A 6,972-nucleotide genomic window follows, 5' to 3' on the forward strand; every position below is an offset into this window, starting at 1 on the left:
CAAATCTTGCCCCCTCCCTCCCTCCCAAAAGAAGCGTGTGATAGGGTCACTTTAGGGCCACCATAAGTCAAAAACTTGAAGGCACACAACAAGTTTTGCAAAAATCCAGGAGAACCTGACTTTGAGTGAAGCACCAACTGGATAATGTAAAATTATAGTTGAGTCTTTAGCACCGTGGCTCTTTTATTTAATTAATGTGTTAATTAATCTTTTCATTCCAAAGAAACCTGAATGCTGAAATTCCACCTTAAATCATTTTCTTTTTTAAAAAATGATTGTAATTAAGCTGCCGATTTTGTTGGGAAATTTCCAAGTTAACTCATAGCTGAATTTATTTTAATTCATTTGATCCTGTCACTGTTTCAGCCACTCACCCAGCCTGATGTTTCAAGTACATCAGGCCAGGTGTAAAGTTGAGCTCTTCCAGAAATATTTGAAGGAATGTCATATTGAGGAGGGAGCAAACTTGTTTTCTGCTGCTCCTCAGAACAGGACCCGGAAAAGAGATTCCACCTCAACATTAGGAGGAACTTCCTGACAGTAAGGGCAGTTCAACAGTGGAACACACTGGAGTGTAGTGGAGTCTCTTTCCTTAGAGGTCTTTAAACAGAGGCTGAATGGCCATCTGTCAGGGATGCTTTCATTGGCGGGTTACACACCACTATAAGGGACGTCCTCAGGACGTCCTAAATTTAAAAAGGGGTGTCACTTCTTGATGCCCCCAAGTCTAATACGTCCAGAGGACGTACAAGATGGCGGCGCCCCATCTACATGGGAGCCGCCATGATGGCGTCACGAATGTGCCGCCTCCAAACGAGGCGGCGCGGATGTGACGCCATTGCTCCGTGCGAGGGCGCTTAATGCGCCCTTTCGTCGGAGCAGGAAGTAGCTCCAAAACGGAGCTCCTTCCTGGTCTTGCGTTGCTGCGCGCAGCCTTTAGATAGCTGCACCCAGTGATACAAGGGAGAAAGGGGCCAAGCAGCCCCTTTCTCCTCCTTCCCGCCTCCGCGGGATGTCCTTGGGGCTTGAAGCCCCAAGGACACCCCTTTCCAGGCCTCGGGGAAGGGGCCTTTTGCCGCTTCCCCGCTGCCTGGAAAGTGACAGATCGGGGCCTCAGCGGCTGCCGCTCTGGCCGCTGAGGCCCCGATCCGGCAGGGAAAGGGGCAGGTACAGGCCACCGCTTTTCGGCGGTCTGTAACCCACCTCTGAGAGTTCCTGCATGGCAGGGAGTTGGACTGGATAGCCCTTGTCTTTTCCAACTCTATGATTCTAGGATTCTAGAAGGGCAGGGGCATTTCTTTATCCTGCTGTTCCAAATTGAATTATTGCTAGATAAATAAATAAATGATAGTAATTTGCTGCTGGTTTTGTGTGTATCTTCAAGTCAATTCCAACTTATAGCAGTCCTAAGGCAAAGTGATCATGGAATTTTCTTGGCAACATTTGTTCAGAGGAGGTTTGCCATTGAGGCTGAGAGAGTGTGACTTGCCCAAAATCACCCAGTGGGTTTCCATGCCCAAATGCGGATTTGAACCTTAGTATCTCTGAGTCGTAGTCCAAAATTTCAACCACTACACTAAACTAGCTGTCTTAGTTATAGCAATACTAAATATTTAAAATGGCCACATTGCAAATTACAAAGGTGTCCTGCTGGCCCTGACAGCCAATGAAGTGTAGTTCTTAAGAGATTAAGTGATGAACTGGCAAGTCTCAATTTCCTCGCATTTTGCTTCAGCCATGGACTCAGTGAAAGTAATGATAGTAGTAATAATAATGAAAGCAGAAGTATTTTGTACACAATTGCAGAGATGATTATATCCTAATTTGTAATGATAATATAATAATAATAATAATACGTTTTATTTATAGACCGCTATTCCGCAATGATCATATAGATGAAGAGGCTTGTATGATGAAGAAACACTACATGAATGTCAAAACTCCTTCGTGAGAGGTGATTTCAGTTAGGTTTGATGGATCTGGGCAGGCACGCTGGAATGTGCTGTTGCATGCATGCACAAGCATCTACACACATTCGCACACAAAAACCTAAACATAACACTTGAAAGACTCCAATGAGAAATAAATAATGCTTTTTCAAAAATCTTCTTATGATAAAGGGAAAATCCTGCTCAGGATTCAAGATGGATGTTACAGAAACTTTATTCACTCAGTAAAATGTATGGGGGAAGAAGGCTCCCCCCCCCCCAACAGAAGCTATCCAGTACTCCTGGCTCTTGGTCTCTTTGAAGCATGACCCCATTCTTCCTCTTGACACTGGCATTTAATCCAGATGGAAAGTGCTGAAGGGTTCAGACATGACATTCAGGGATCATGACATCATAATTAAAACAGCAATGATCTCAGCAGCTAACTAACTACCTGTCATCAGAATTGTCATTTATCCTCATTAAATGTACAATCAAGATGTTGGAGGGAATAAGATCAGGTCAACTGAAGATCATTTAAGACAAAAAAGGAGACATTTTCCCAGATGTTTTTAATTCAAATGTAGGCTGTTCTTTCAAAATCTCAACACGTTATTATTCCAGAAAATGAACCTAAGTGTAGGCAAATTTATTTGCACACAACCCAAGGTTAGTAGAAATTATAGGTTTGCATTTCTTTATTAAGCATTAGTTTAAAAAGGAATGACAAACTTGACAACTCTAATTCTTAGTCCTACTGAATGCTAAGCAGCACTGGTCTAGGACATTTTGACAGAGAGTCAGAACATCTAAAGTACATGAGCACAAACTACTTCTATAAAACATCTCTTGTATCCATCCTTACTGAGAGTTTCTGTATTTAAAAGCTTCGGGTGCTGTCTTTGCAATTCCAGTGGCTCACTCTTCAAATACACTCCTGATGCTGCTCTTCAGTGAATTCAGAAGCTTTTGGGGGGTGGGGGAAACTATCCAGTCAGGTGAAGTTGGTCACAAACAACCATCTTTCATTTCATCCTTCCACTTAAATTAAAGTCTGAATGAGCTTCCCTTTTAGGGGGTTATTCAGATGATGAAAATAATCCAGGATGAATCCAGGTTGAATCTCTGTTGTTCACATGCATCCCGAAAGCACTCAAATAGGTTTTTTGGGGGGGACCCACTTAACCCAAGATAATTGATACCAGATTTTTCTTTCTTTCTGAGCTTTAAAAAAAGATCCACATTGTCGGCACAGTGTGAACAGACCCGGCATTAAATTCTGTATACCACGTCATTTTTTTTAGTGAAACGATGTGAATAACTTCACTCATGTATTACAAGTTTGTTATTCACACTATGGAACTGCTGCTCACATGTGCAAGCACTTGAATAACCATGGAGTTGATGATGCAAATGTATTCAAAACGCTTCAAGCATGTAGAGTTTAACCCAGGTCTATTTAATTTAATCAGTATCGATTCAAAACCTGGATTAAGTGGGAGGTTTGGCAGCCCCCCCCCCCCAACTTCATTGGGTGCATTTGGGATGCATGTGAACAATGGAAATTCAACCCGGATTCATCCTAGATTATTTTCACCATCTGAATCGCCTCTTGAACGCATCATCGTTCTCCATGTTTATTCAAGTGCTGGCACTTGTGAGCAACCGAACTCGCAGAGATGCACAGAGATGTGGTTCCATAGTGTGAATAGCAACCCCAGGATATGTGAGTGAGATTATTTGCATCATTCTGCTAAAAGAAATGTCTGAATTACCTCTTAGGGTACAAGTGCAAGGCCAATGAGATGCTGCAGTGGAGCTTATCTCCAAACTAAGCATCCTAATATCCTGAGATTTTATTTTTTTATCTACTGTCTTGAAAACAACTTCATTAATTTCAATCTGAATATATTCACTATATTCTTTACTTTTACTGTCCACTTTGTGCATGTCTTCAGGATAGATTGTACACGGGGCAGACTCCTGGTTGTACCATTGGAGCTACACTGCTGCCACTCCTAGAGAGACCCTCTGTGGCCACACATCCTCTCAGCTGGCTTTGGTAAACTGCACTTGGCTCTCTTCCCAACTTGGTTATGTTCCCCAGACCAAGCCAGAATGGAGCCAGGGCTGTCCCTTTACTCCCTCCCTCTGGGCAGGCAAGAACGTTGTGTTCTCAGCAGTCATTCTTTCCATAGTATTAAAAAAAAGCAACAACACAAATGCCTAATAAACAAACAGGCTTTCAGGGCTTAAAATTCTGTCCTGTGTGTCAGTGTTATCTCAAAGTTGGAAAAATCCATATACCCACAGAAGAAGCTGAAAATATTTTCATACAGTTCTTTGATTTCAGGCATACAGACCAATGTTGCTTGAATCTGTTTTGTTTTGTTTTATCCAGACCATTTTAGCTGATGATGTTTTAGGGAGTGTGGAGGAAGAACTGTTTCCCACAGGGAACAATTATCTCTGAATTAGAGACAGAGCAGCTCTTTTTGGAGGAGATATACAAATACTGCCACAAACGTTTGAAATGGATGTATAGAACTCACTTAAAAAGGTGGGGAGATCATTGATGGGACAGCATTTCCCTGTGGTTTCTGCTCTTCCTCTTCACACACCCCTCCAAGTAATACTTTTTAAGGAACCGTGAATGGGTTCCTCAGAAAAACAAGGCAATGGTGCCAACTGGAAATGTTTGCTTTGGGGGTGAGCTGGGAGGCTGGCGTCAGTCAGGGCAACAGACATGCCAGTGGAATGTAATATTGAGAGGAAGCAGCAGGTCACTCAATCACTGGCAAGACGCCTGGAAGCAACTGGATGCCTTTGGGCTTTTTTTCTTCTTTCTTTTAATTGGTGGGTTGTTGTCAATTTTTTCTTCCTAAACAGATCCTTAGCAGTCTGGGACTTGGAAAAGAAGAGAGATGCCTCTGAAAGTCATAAACCTATAAGGAAATATTGCAAAGCTCTGCTTTGCCTCGGAGGGATAGCCCTCACATGTGGCCATATATATACCACAGACATAAACTGGTTTAACCATAATTCCGCCTGCTCAGATGGCAACTCCCATCTTTTGGCAAGGAAAAGTTGAGATCTCTTAACAGACGTATCAGTACACACACACACACACAAACATTAATTTCTAGGACTGTAGGAGTGGGTAGGAGACAGAGTCAGTAAAATGGATATAAAACAGATAATGCATTCTGGGGTAGATTTGACTTGTCATGGAGAGCATTGGATTTTTATTTTGGACAAAATTGATGTAAGTAATTTAGAAGTAAACTTGGGGATTAGCTAATTGCTAGGAATATGAAAACTATGAGAAGATATTCTCTGAGACAGAGATGGAGAAGGTGTGGCCCTCCAGACATTTTTAGACTACAAGTCCCATCCTCTTTCATAGTAGTCAATGCTGGCTGAGCCTAATGGCATCACCGGACCAACAGTCATTAGAAGCTCACACCTTATTCACTCCTGATCTAAAAGTGGTAGCTTTATAAAAACTGTCATGATCTGGGCAGTAAATAAGATTTTCCTCTCAAATGTGCAAAGAATATGAACTGATGTGCATTATAAGGAGGTATTGCTTGCTTCTTCATAGTAAAAAGTTTTTTTTCCTGTTTTTTAAATCCCATTTCTACATGGGATTTTTGTGGTTTGCCCCCGTGTGATAAAATCCATAGAGTTGGAAGAGACTACAAGGACCATCCAGTCCAACACCCTGCCATGCAGGAATACACCATCAAAGCACTCCCAACAGATGGCCATTTAGCCTCTGTTTAAAAACCTCTAAAGGAGGAGACTCCACCATTCTCTGTGGTAGCTTATCCCACCATGAAACAGCTCTTTCCATGAGGAAGTTCCTCCTAATGTTGAGCTGGACTCTCTTTTCCTGTAGCTTCCATCCATTGTTCCAAGTCCTTTTCTCTGGAGCAGCAGAAAACAAGCTTGCTCCCTCCACAATACAACATCCCTTGAAATAGTTAAACAGGGCTATTGTATCACCTCTTAACCTTCTCCTCTCCAGGCTAAACATCCCCAGCTCCCTAAGTTGCTCTTTATAAGGCATGGTTTCCAGAACTTTCACCATTGCTCTGTGTTCATGGGATCATGATGTTGACCAACAACTTGAAGGTGCACACGTGCATGCACACCCATGTACAAAATGATCTGTCAGGAGAGGTTGAGATACAGAATGTTGGGAGTGACTAGTGATTGTCTAACAGGATTTTTACAATGTGGTTGTGTATGGCTGTTAAGTATAGTGAGTGGTGGGTCTATCAAGAGTCTATCAGAGTTAGGGTGAGGAGTTAAAGATGTTAGGGGAGTTGGGACAATGCCTCCACCCTGTAGCTGTGCTGTCCCCCACCTGTCCCTTTTTATTCACAGGAGAAACTTGTGAATGCCCTGGCAATTGCATGCATATCAAATTTGCAGATGACACTAAATTAAGAGGGGTAGCTAATACCCCAGAAGACAAGATCAGAATTCAACATTACCTTTACAGATTAATTTAACAGATTAGAAAGCTGGACCAAAACTAACAAAATGAATTCCAGCAGAAATGTAACATAGCATCAAAGGTTACTTATTCAATACATCTAAATCCTGGCTGACATTAACTCTAACTCACATCTCTCACTGTCTTTCATTCATATCCTAATTAACTCTGACCCTGACTAAAGACATTACTGCAAGTGGACCCCATTCTCACAGCAGTCATACTTGTAATAAAAAATGGAACTTACCACTTTCTAGACAGCCATCACCACACCTCTCACAGTCACACAAGTCTACAGGTGTGAAAGTTGCTCCCAGGGCAGTTGCGCAATTACCAGACATGTAGTGCCAACATTCCCTGCTCCCCTGTACCCCTATTCAGAAAACACACTAATTACTTTTTACATTTTTTGTTTTCATTTATTGATTTATTTACTTTTACAGAATTACTTTGGGCAAAAGCATATACACAACAGTCAGAAGTTTCTGCAATAATAACTTGCAGAAAGTTATTCTTGCATTGGGATTTCATGGAACTCCG

The sequence above is a fragment of the Sceloporus occidentalis genome, unplaced genomic scaffold (genome assembly GCF_023333645.1).
Source record: "Sceloporus occidentalis isolate IW3139 unplaced genomic scaffold, rSceOcc1.0.p SCAF_2, whole genome shotgun sequence".
Classification (NCBI taxonomy): Eukaryota; Metazoa; Chordata; class Lepidosauria; order Squamata; family Phrynosomatidae; genus Sceloporus; species Sceloporus occidentalis.